Below are 13,052 nucleotides of genomic sequence, written 5' to 3' on the forward strand. Positions count from 1 at the left end.
CATTTTTGAGGAAAGAAAAATTATTTTTTATTTTCATGGCTCTGCGTTATAAACTTCTGTGAAGCACCTGGGGGTTTAAAGTGCTCAATATGCATCTAGATAAGTTCCTTGGGGGGTCTAGTTTCCAAAATGGGGTCACTTGTGGGGGAGCTCCAATGTTTAGGCACACAGGGGCTCTCCAAACGCGACATGGTGTCCGCTAACAATTGGAGCTAATTTTCCATTCAAAAAGTCAAATGGCACGCCTTCTCTTCCGAGCCCTGCCGAGTGCCCAAACAGTGGTTTACCCCCACATATGAGGTATCGGCGTACTCGGGAGAAATTGCCCAACAAATTTTATGATCCATTTTATCCTACTGCCCATGTGAAAATGAGAAAATTGAGGCGAAAAGAATTTTTTTGTGAAAAAAAATTACTTTTTCATTTTTACAGATCAATTTGTGAAGCACCTGAGGGTTTAAAGTGCTCACTAGGCATCTAAATTAGTTCCTTGGGGGGTCTAGTTTCCAAAATGGGGTCACTTGTGGGGGAGCGCCAATGTTTAGGCACACAGGAGCTATCCAAACGCGACATGGTGTCCGCTAACGATGGAAATAATTTTTCATTCAAAAAGTCAAATGGCGCTCCTTCCCTTCCGAGCCTTACCATGTGCCCAAACAGTGGTTTACCCCCACATATGAGGTATTGGTGTACTCAGGAGAAATTGCCCAACACATTTTAGGATCCATTTTATCCTGTTGCCCATGTGAAAATGAAAAAATTGAGGCTAAAAGAATTTTTTTGTGAAAAAAAAGTACTTTTTCATTTTTACGGATCAATTTGTGAAGCACCTGGGGGTTCAAAGTGCTCACTATGCATCTAGATAAGTTCCTTGGGGCGTCTAGTTTCCAAAATGGGGTCACTTGTGGGGGAGCTCCAATTTTTAGGCACACGGGGGCTCTCCAAACGTGACATGGTGTCCGCTAAAGAGTGGAGCCAATTTTTGATTCAAAAAGTCAAATGGCGCTCCTTCCCTTCCAAGCCCTGCCGTGCGCCAAAACAGTGGTTTACCCCCACATATGAGGTATCAGCGTACTCAGGACAAATTGGACAACAACGTTCGTGGTTCAGTTTCTCCTTTTACCATTGGGAAAATAAAAAAATTGTTGCTAAAAGATAATTTTTGTGACTAAAAAGTTAAATGTTCATTTTTTCCTTCCATGTTGCTTCTGCTGCTGTGAAGCACCTGAAGGGTTAATAAACTTCTTGAATGTGGTTTTGAGTACCTTGAGGGGTGCAGTTTTTAGAATGGTGTCACTTTTGGGTATTTTCAGCCATATAGACCCCTCAAACTGACTTCAAATGTGAGGTGGTCCCTAAAAAAAATGGTTTTGTAAATTTCGTTGTAAAAATGACAAATCGCTGGTCGAATTTTAACCCTTATAACTTCCTAACAAAAAAAAATTTTGTTTCCAAAATTGTGCTGATGTAAAGTAAACATGTGGGAAATGTTATTTATTAACTATTTTGTGTCACATATCTCTCTGGTTTAACAGAATAAAAATTCAAAATGTGAAAATTGCGAAATTTTCAAAATTTTCGCCAAATTTCCGTGTTTATCACAAATAAATGCAGAATTTATTGACCTAAATTTACCACTAACATGAAGCCCAATATGTCACGAAAAAACAATCTCAGAACCGCTAGGATCCGTTGAAGCGTTCCTGAGTTATTACCTCATAAAGGGACACTGGTCAGAATTGCAAAAAACGGCAAGGTCTTTAAGGTCAAAATAGGCTGGGTCTTGAAGGGGTTAACCTCCTAAATGTTGTGATCGAACTCGATTGCAGTATTTCAGGAGCAGGCAGAGCGAAGAAGGCCCCTATGCCCTTAGATCGGAGACCCTGCGACGTCATGGCGGGGTCCCGATTGTTGTCATGGTGACCTGATGTATGACGATATTCGGGTCACCAGCCACTAGGAAGTTTAGTTAGATCATGCACAGTGCATGATCTAACTACCGTAATTTGTGTCTGCAGGGCTGACAGGCTATAAAGTATCACAATGCTCCTGCATTGCGATACCTTACAACTGCGATCAGACTCCTGAAAGTGAAAGTCCATAGTGGGAATAAGTAATATAGTAGAAAAAAAAAAAGTTGTACAAATATATTTGTTTTAAATCACACTGTAAATCCCTGAAATACTTGATTTAGACAGAACCCTGGAGGAATATTCACTATAGTGGGCAGATGGAAGCACTTCTGAAAAAAAGGACACCGCTGAACAGATGCCAGACAGAGTCCAGAGTAACTCTGCTGCCTCATTACATTATAGTGAATGGACCACTCGTGGGTACCATCTGAATCACATCACTCAGAGATTCAGATGGAAACCCAAATGTGAATGTTCAACGTAAAGCTCAAAACAAGTGTGATCATAAATGTAATGTAAAATGTTCACAATAAAATCTTCAACACAATCCACACAAAAAATGAAGTCACCACTCAGGTCCTTCACCTGTCCACTGAAATATAGGGGGCTTCCACGTAACTGTTAGTACAAAGACTGGAAAAGCAAAATGGCTCCTCACACTTGAAAAGAAATTCAGCAAATTCTGCGCTCCCAAATCAAAGTGCCCCCTCCCCTTCTGAGCCCCAGTGTGCCTATACCACATAGAGCGCCCACATGTTTGGCATTTCTGTATTGATGAGAGCCCACCTAACTTACAGGTGTGTGTCTCCAGAAGTACGGGCAGGGCATAACGTACTGGTCACTACAATGTACTGGTCACTAGAACGGTAGCTTATAATTTTCACTCAGCAACATCCACTACTGCTCGTTTCTGGAAAATACTCATGGAGTCAAAATCTGCACTACACCAGTAGATAAATTCCCAAAGGGGTATAGTTTCCAAAATGGGGTCAATTGAGGGAGGATTCTGCACTTAGGGGCACTGTATATAAAGTCCACAAACTATTCTAGGAAAATCTGCGCTCCAGAAGGCAAATATCACTCCGATCCTCCCGAGTCTCTCCGTATGGCCAAGCAGTACTGTACAGCCACATATGGGTTATTGCCACGTTCAGTAAAAATTGTGGGACAAATTATGGTGCTATTTTTACCCACTTCTTGTGTGAAAATCTAAAATATGGGGCCCAAGCCAAATTTTTGTGGTAAAAATGTAATTATTTTTTCTTCACTGCCCAAAATTTCTCCTATTAGCCCTTAGAAACATTAAAAACTTAGGGCTAGAACAACATTTTAGTGGTAAAAATGTAATTTATTCTTTCGCCACCGCTCAATGGTATAAAATTCTGTGAGGCACATGTGTCAATATGATCACTGCACCCCTATATAAATTCATTGGGAAGTGCAGTTTGTAAAATTAGTTCACATATGGAGGGATTCTGTTGTTCTAGCACCTCATGGGCTCTGCCAATGTGACATGGCACCCTCACACCATTCCAGAAAAATCTGAACTCTAATATGTTGCCTCTTCCATTCTGAGCTTTGCACTGTGCCTCAAAAGTAGTTTTCTCCCACATATGGGGCATCGGCGTACTCCAGAGAAATTGCACAACAAACTGTATGGTGCAATTTCTCCTGTTACCCTTTTGTGGGGAAAATGTGATTTTTTATTTTTTTTTAATTATTTTTTTTTTTTTTCACAGCTGAACATTATAAACTGTGAAGCACCTGGGGGTTCTTTGTGTTCACCACACATCTAGAATAGGTCCCTGAGGGGTCTAGTTTCCAAACTGGTGTCAGTTGTGGGGGTTTCCACTATTTAGGCATATCCGGGCTCTCCAAACTGTAATGATTCTAGCAAATTTTACATTCAAAAAGTCAAATGATGCTCATTCCCTTCCAAGCCTTGCCATGCGTCCAAACAGTAGTTTTTTTCCCTCATATGGTGTATGCACATGCTCAGGAGAAATTGCACAACAAATTTTGGGGTCTATTTTTTCCTGTTACCATTGCTAAAATAAAAAAAAATTGGGGTCTGAAGTAAATTTTTTGTGGGAAAAAAATTAAATGTAAATTTTTTTTACACATTCAGAATACTCCTGTGAAGTACCTGAAGGGTTTATAAACTTCTTGGATGTGGTTTTGAGCACCTTGAGGGGTGCAGTTTTTAAAATGGCGTCACTTTTGGCTATTTTCTGTCATATAGACCCCTCAAATTCACTTCAAATGTAATGTGGCGGATAGAAAAATTCAAATTTGCTTTTCTTCTCAAATAAATGCAAGTCATATTGAATAAATTTTACCACCATCATGAAGTACAATACGTCACGAAAAAACATTCTCAGAATGAGTGGGATCTGTTGAAGCCTTCCAGAATTATTACCTCATAAAGTGACAATGGTCAGAATTGTAAGAAGGCTGAATGTCTTCTCCTCACCAATAACATATTTGCTTTCATTGAAAGCCTGATCATCTATATACAGTATATAAAAATGAGTGTGTATGTGTGTGTATTTATGTGTGTGTGTATCAGCCACGCCCACTCCACTTAGCCCCAACCAATCACTAAGCATGTGTGTGCATATCTGCCACACCCACTCCACATGGCCCCAACCAATCACTAATCATCTTTCATTTCACCAGAGCTGTTTAAAAGAAGCTGAGCTGTGATTGGTTGCTATGAGCGACAGTTTTCCTTGTAGACAGTTGTGGTAACTGAGGACTATTATTCTTATCATTTCTATGGTGTTATCGTCCTTCTGTAAAGCTGAAAATAACACAATTTATTACCGTGCCAACACAGACCACCCTCTGCCACAGACTGCAGGGGGAGCCCAGAATCAGGAACTTCTCTTTGTCTGGCATGAAGCATCCTCATTAAAGGGAATCTGTCACCTCATTTTGCGGCTATAAACTGCAGCCACCACCATCAGGGGCTTATCTACAGCATTCTGTAATACTGTAGATAAGCCCCCAATCTAACCTGACTGCTAAGGCTACTTTCACACTTGCGTCGGTACGGGTCCGCCGCTAAGCGTTGGGCTGACGTACCGACGCACGTTGTGAAATTTGTGCACGACGTGGGCAGCGGATGCATTTTTTCAACGCATCCGCTGCCCATTCTGAAGTCCGGGGAGGAGGGGGCGGAGTTCCGGCCATGCATGCACCTTAGAAAATGGCGGACGCGACGTACGAAAAAAACGTTACATTGAACTTTTTTCGTGACGACGGTCCGCCAAAACACGTCGGATCCATTGCATGACGGACGCGACGTGTGGCCATCCGTCGCTAATACAAGTCTATGGGAAAAAACGCATCCTGCGGTCACATTTGCAGGATCTGTTTTTTTCCCAAAACGACGGATTGCGACGGATGCCAAACGACGCAAGTGTGAAAGAAGCCTAAGAAAAACAAGTTAGATTATACTCACCTGGGTGGGGGCGGTCCGGTGTGGTTTGGGTCCGATGGGCATCACAGGTCCCTGTCCGGCGCCTCCCATCTTCATGCGATGACGTCATCTTCCTTGCTTCTGTTGTGGCTCCGGCGCAGGCGTACTTTATCTCCCTGTTGAGGGCAGAGCAAAGTACTACAGTGCGCGGGAGTCGGGAAAGGTCACAGAGGCCCAGCGCCTGCGCATTGCAGTACTTTGCTCTGATCTCAACAGGGAGATAAAGTACGCCTGCGCAGGTGCCGCAACAGAAACAAGGAAGAGGACGTCATTGCATGAAGATGGGAGGCCCCGGACCCCGACGCCCATCGAACCAGACCGCCCTCCCAGGTGAGTATAATATAACCTGTTTTTCTTATCTTTCAGGTTACATCGGGGCTTATCTACAGCATTACAGAATGGCAGTGGCCACAGTTTAAAGGGCATCTGTCACCAGTTTTTGAGGTTGTCAGGTAAAAATATAATTTAGTGTCCCCTATGCATTACACAAGTACTTTTGATACCCCTTGACTCCCCACGTATGATCCATAAATACCGTTTTTATTCGTCCCACGCTGTATGTAAATATGCTCAGCCCGGTCCAATGGGCGTGGATTATTGTCTGTCTCTTCCCTCCTCCTGGCTTACTCTACGCATTCCTTTCGGGAATTTATGCATTCGCGTATAGTTTTGGTGCATGTGCATTCAAGTGGCCTCTCGCGTGTGCGTAGTATGCTTTGCCCAACTGCATGCAAAGCATAAAATCATTATTGCACATATGCCAGCATACGCCATGGTGTTTTATGGCTCGGAAGTATACGAATGGCGGAGATCTGTGATATTCACAGAAATTAATACGTACAGCAAGCCGAGGAGCAGGGGGGAAGACGGACAATAAGCCACGCCCATCGGATCGGACCAAGCATATTTACATACAGCGCGGGAGGAGTAAAAACGGTATTTATGGATCATACATGGGGAGTCAAGGGGTATCAAAAGTACTTGTGTAATGCATAGGGGATATGTTTACCTGGTAACCTAATAAACTGTTGACAGCTTCCCTTTAAAACTTCACAAACACAGATTAAAAAAAATAAAAACCCAAGACGGATTTCTCCAACCCAGGTATCATTTTAATCGGTGTAATAGCGCCAACCTCACAATGTTGGCTCTGACAGGATAATGTGGGATACTAGGGATAGTAGTCCAGTGGCTCTGGCTGATGGTATGATTAGGATATTAGGGGTAGTAGTTCAGTGGCTCTGGCTGACGGGATGAAGTGGAATATTAGGGGTAGTAATCCAGTGGCTCTGACGGGATGATGTGGGATATTAGGGGTAGTAGTCCAGTGGCTCTGGCTGGTGGGGTGATGTGGGATATTAGAGGTAGTAGTCCTGTGGCTCTGGCTGACGGAATGATTGGGATATTAGGGGTAGTAGTCCTGTGGCTCTGGCTGATGTGGGATATTAGGGGTAGTAGTCCGGTGGCTCTGGCTGACGGGATGATGTGGGATATTAGAAGTAGTAGTCCGTTGGCTCTGGCTGAGGGCATGATGTGGAATATTAGGGGTAGTAGTCTGGTGGCTCTGGCTGACGGGATGATGTGGAATATTGGGTAGCAGTCTTTTGGCTCTTGCTGACGGGATGATGTGGGATATTAGGGGTAGTAGTCCGGTGGCTCTGACTGAAGGGATGATGTGGGAAATCTATTCATCTTTGCACCGGAAGGAAAAACCAAAAATGTTGTTTACCAACAGGCTCTTGAATGAATTGAAAATAAGTTACTATCAATACTTGGGTAATCATTTATTTAATTTGTGTTGCAAATCTGTAGTGTTGAATAGTGATGACCGAGTATACTTGGGAGATTTAGTTTACATCGCCGCAGCTGAATGATTTACATCTGTTAGCCAGCTTGATTACATGTGGAGATTCCCTAGCAACAAGGCAACCCCCACATGTACTTATGCTGGCTAGCAGCTGTAAATCATGAAGCTGCATCAACAAAAACTAAATCTCCGAGCACTAAAAAATACTCGGAGATCCCCCCCCCCAGCATGCTCGGGAAATCTCGAGCATCGAGTACTCGCTCATCACGGTATGTGAAATGTTTTTATGTGCAATATCATTTATATAATTTGTTATAACTAACCACAGTTTATTACTATGCCCGGGCAACGCGGGGTTCTTAAGCTAGTTAATATTATATTTTCCAATAGTGGAAAAGCACCTGCTCTATAGGAGTTAACAAAAGAATGCAAGCCCCATTTACAGCAGCAACAATTTTCTATATAATCTCTGTGGACACAGAGTTGAGAAGAGCATAAATAGGTTGTCCACCAGTAGACATCCCATTTAGGCTCCCCTTAAAAAAAAAAAAAAAAATATATATATATATATATATATATATATATATATATATATATACAGTTAGGCCCATATATATTTGGACAGAGACAACATTTTTCTAATTTTGGTTATAGACATTACCACAATGAATTTTAAACAAAACATTTCAGATGCAGTTGAAGTTCAGACTTTCAGCTTTCATTTGAGGGTATCCACATTAAAATTGGATGAAGGGTTTAGGAATTTCAGCTCTTTAACATGTACCACCCTGTTTTTAAATGGACCAAAAGTAATTGGACAGATTCAATAATTTTAAATAAAATGTTCATTTTTAGTACTTGGTTGAAAACCCTTTTTTGGCAATGACTGCCTGAAGTCTTGAACTCATGGACATCACCAGACGCTGTGTTTCCTCCTTTTTGATGCTCTGCCAGGCCTTCACTGTGGTGATTTTCAGTTGCTGTTTGTTTGTGGGCATCTCTGTCTGTAGTTTAGTCTTTAACAAGTGAAATGCATGCTCAATTGGGTTGAGATCAGGTGACTGACTTGGCCATTCAATAATATTCCACTTCTTTGCTTTAATAAACTCCTGGGTTGCTTTGGCATTATGTTTTGGGTCATTGGTCGTCGTTTCATACTACAGGTGGACAATCAGTTTGGCTGCATTTGGCTGGATCTGAGCACTCAGTATGGCTCTGAATACCTCAGAATTCATTTGGCTGCTTCTGTCCTGTGTCACATCATCAATAAACACTAGTGACCCAGTGCCACTGGCAGCCATGCATGCCCAAGCCATCACATTGCCTCCGCCGTGTTTTACAGATGATGTGTTATGCTTTGGATCATGAGCTGTACCACGACTTCGTCATACTTTTCTCTTTCCATCATTCTGGTAGAGGTTGAGCTTGGTTTCATCTTTCCAAAGAATGTTCTTCCAGAACTGTGCTGGCTTTTTTAGATGTTTTTTTATCAAAGTCAAGTCTAACCTTTTTATTCTAGATGCTTATGAGTGGCTTGCACCGTGCAATGAACCCTCTGTATTTACTTTCATGCAGTCTTCTCTTTATGGTGGATCTGGATATTGATACACCTACCTCCTGGAGAGTGTTGTTCACTTGGTTGGCTGGTGTGAAGAGGTTTCTCTTAAACATGGAGATTATTCTGCGATCATCCACCACTGTTGTCTTCCGTGGGCGCCCAGGTCTTTTTGCATTTATGAGTTCACCAGTGCTTTCTTTCTTTATCAGGATGTACCAAACTGTAGATTTTGCCACTCCTAATATTATAGCAATTTCTTGGATGGGTTTTTTCTGTTTTCTCAGCTTAGGGATGGCTTGTTTCTACCCGCATAGAGAGCTCCTTTCGCATGTTCACTTCACAGCAAAACCTTCCAAATGCAAGCACCACACCTCAAATCAACTCCAGGCCTTTTATCTGCTTAATTGAGTGACATAACGAAAGGATTGCCCACACCTGTCCATGAAATAGCATTGGAGTCAATTGTCCAATTACTTTTGGTCCTTTTAAAAACAGGGTGGCACATGTTAAAGAGCTGAAACTCCTAAACCCTTCATCCAATTTTAATGTGGATACCCTCAAATGAAAGCTGAAAGTCTGAACTTCAACTGCATCTGAGTTGTTTTGTTTAAAATTCATTGTGGTAATGTCTATAACCAAAATTAGAAAAATGTTGTCTCTGTCCAAATATATACGGACCTAACTGTGTATATATATACAGTACGGACCAAAAGTTTGGACACACCTCATTTAAAGATTTTTCTGTATTTTCATGACTGTGAAAATTGTACATTCACACTGAAGGCATCAAAACTATGAATTAACACATGTGGAATTATATACTTAACAAAAAAGTGTGAAACAACTGAAATTATGTCTTATATTCTAGGTTCTTCAAAGCAGCCACCTTTTGCTTTGATGACTGCTTTGCAAACTCTTGCTCACCGAGCCCCACTCCATACAGCCAACCAATTCCAGCCCTGTGCTGATGAGGGCCTAAAGCCCGAAACACGTGTCCACAGGTAGGAATTGGTTGGCTGTGTAAATTTAGAAACTAATCCGCAGCATTGCACGCTTGGCGGTTCCAAGCGCTGTGGATTAGACAGGGGTGGAAAGAGATGATTTGCATAGCTCCGCCTACTGCAAAGGATTCTGGGTAAACCTGCTATTCTTTGTATTATGCTGCTTGCAAGTGCTTTCCGTTTCAGGAAAGCATCCACTATGTATTTCCTTTAAGTAGAGGGCTTTTCGGTCTCTTTTGTCCCGCTACATTTAGCCCAACTTGGGTCTCTCCCTAAGGTGGCTAGCATGTATGTATCGCTTGCAAACTCTTGGCATTCTCTTGATGAGCTTCAAGAGGTAGTCACCGGAAATGGTTTTCACTTCACAGGTGTGCCCTGTCACGTTTAATAAGTGGGATTTCTTGCCTTATAAATGGGGTTGGGATCATCAGTTGTGTTGAGCAGAAGTCTGGTGGATACACAGTTGATAGTCCTACTGAATAGACTGTTAGAATTTGTATTATAGCAAGAAAAAAGCAGCTAAGTAAAGAAAAGCGAGAGGCCATCATTACTTTAAGAAATGAAGGTCAGTCAGTCCGAAAAATTGGGAAAACTTTGAAAGTGTCCCCAAGTGCAGTTGCAAAAACCATCAAGCGCTACAAAGAAACTGGCTCATGTGAGGACCGCCCCAGGAAAGGAAGACCAAGAGTCACCTCTGCTTCTGAGGATAAGTTTATCCGAGTCACCAGCCTCAGAAATCGCAGGTTAACAGCAGCTCAGATTAGAGACCATGTCAATGCCACACAGAGTTCTAGCAGCAGACACATCTCTACAACAACTGTTAAGAGGAGACTTTGTGCAGCAGGCCTGCATGGTAAAATAGCTGCTAGGAAACCACTGCTAGGGACAGGCAACAAGCAGTAGAGACTTGTTTGGGCCAAAGAACACAAGGAATGGACATTAGACCACGGGAAATATGTGCTTTTGTCTGATGAGTCCAAATTTGAGATCTTTGGTTCCAACCACCGTGTCTTTGTGCGACACAAAAAAGCGGAACGGATGGACTCTACATGCCTGGTTCCCACCGTGAAGCATGGAGGAGGAGGTGTGATGGTGTGGGGATGCTTTGCAGGTGAAACTGTTGGGGATTTATTCAAAATTGAAGGCATACTGAACGAGCATGGCTACCACAGTATCTTGCAGCGGCATGTTATTCCATCCGGTTTGCGTTTAGTTGGACCATCATTTATTTTTCAACAGGACAAAGACCCCAAACACATCTCCAGGCTGTGTAAGGGCTATTTGACCAAAAAGGAGAGTGATGGGGTGCTACGCCAGATGACCTGGCCTCCAGTCACCAGACCTGAACCCAATCAAGATGGTTTGGGGTGAGCTGGACCGCAGAGTGAAGGCAAAAGGGCCAACAAGTGCTAAGCATCTCTGGGAACTCCTTCAAGATTGTTGGAAGACCATTCCTGGTGACTACCTCTTGAAGCTCATCAAGAGAATGCAAAGAGTGTGCAAAGCAAAAGGTGGCTACTTTGAAGAACCTAGAATATAAGGCATAATTTCAGTTGTTTCACACTTTTTTGTTAAGTTTATAATTCCACATGTGTTAATTCATAGTTTTGATGCCTTCGGTGTGAATGTACAATTCTCATAGACATGAAAATACAGAAAAATCTTTAAATGAGAAGGTGTGTCCAAACTTTTGGTCTGCACTGTATATATATATATATATGTGTGTATATACAGTTAGGTCCATATATATTTGGACAGAGACAACTTTTTTCTAATTTTGGTTATAGACATTACCACAATGAATTTTAAACAAAACAATTCAGATGCAGTTGAAGTTCAGACTATCAGCTTTCATTTGAGGGTATCCACATTAAAATTGGATGAAGGGTTTAGGAGTTTCAGCTCCTTAACATGTGCCACCCTGTTTTTAAAGGGACCAAAAGTAATTGGACAATTGACTCCAAGGCTATTTCATCGACAGGTGTGGGCAATCCCTTCGTTATGTCATTCTCAACTAAGCAGATAAAAGGCCTAGAGTTGATTTGAGGTGCGGTGCTTGCATTTGTAACGTTTTGCTGTGAAGTAAACATGCGGTCAAAAGAGCTCTCCATGCAGGTGAAACAAGTCATCCTTAAGCTGTGAAAACAGAAAAAAAAACATCTGAGAAATTGCTACAATATTAGGAGTGGCAGAATCTACAGTTTGGTACATCCTGAGAAAGAAAGAAAGCACTGGTGAACTCATCAATGCAAAAAGACCTGGGCGCCCACGGAAGACAACAGTGGTGGATGATTGTAGAATAATCTCCATGTTTAAGAGAAACCCCTTCACAAGAGGGTTCACTGCACGGTGCAAGCCACTCATAAGCATCAAGAATAAAAAGGCTAGACTGGACTTTGCTAAAAAAACATCTAAAAAAGCCAGCACAGTTCTGGAAGAACATTCTTTGGACAGATGAAACCAAGATCAACCTCTACCAGAATGATGGAAAGAGAAAAGTATGGCAAATGCGTGGTACTGCTCCTGATCCAAGGCATACCACATCATCTGTAAAACATGGTGGAGGCAGTGTGATGGCTTGGGCATGCATGGCTGCCAGTGGCACTGGGTCACTAGTGTTTATTGATGATGTGACACAGGACAGAAGCAGCCGAATGAATTTTGAGGTATTCAGAGACATACTGTGTGCTCAGATCCAGCCAAATGCAGCAAACTGATTGGTCGTCGTTTAATACTACAGATGGACAATGACCCAAAACATAACGCCAAAGCAACCCAGGAGTTTATTAAAGCAAAAAAGTGGAATATTCTTGAATGGCCAAGTCAGTCACCTGATCTCAACCCAATTGAGCATGCATTTCACTTGTTGAAGACTAAACTTCACAGACAGAAAGGCCCACAAACAAACAGCAACTGAAAACCACCGCAGTGAAGGCCTGGCAGAGCATCAAAAAGGAGGAAACACAGCGTCTGGTGATGTCCATGAGTTCAAGACTTCAGGCACTCATTGCCAACAAAGGGTTTTCAACCAAGTACTAAAAATGAACATTTTATTTAAAATTATTGAATCTGTCCAATTACTTTTGGTCCCTTTAAAAACAGGGTGGCACATGTTAAGGAGCTGAAACTCCTAAACCCTTCATCCAATTTTAATGTGGATACCCTCAAATGAAAGCTGAAAGTCTGAATTTCAACTGCATCTGAATTGTTTTGTTTAAAATCCATTGTGGTAATGTCTATAACCAAAATTAGAAAAATGTTGTCTCTGTCCAAATATATATGGACTTAA

General features: G+C 42.0%; 1 protein-coding gene across 1 annotated transcript in view; it reads left to right on the forward strand.

The window, feature by feature from the left end:
• KIF27 (kinesin family member 27) overlaps window positions 1–13,052 on the forward strand; it is a 110,550-nt gene that overhangs the window by 96,330 nt on the left and 1,168 nt on the right. The window lies entirely within an intron of this gene.

This window comes from Ranitomeya imitator, chromosome 1 (genome assembly GCF_032444005.1).
Source record: "Ranitomeya imitator isolate aRanImi1 chromosome 1, aRanImi1.pri, whole genome shotgun sequence".
NCBI lineage: Eukaryota > Metazoa > Chordata > Amphibia > Anura > Dendrobatidae > Ranitomeya > Ranitomeya imitator.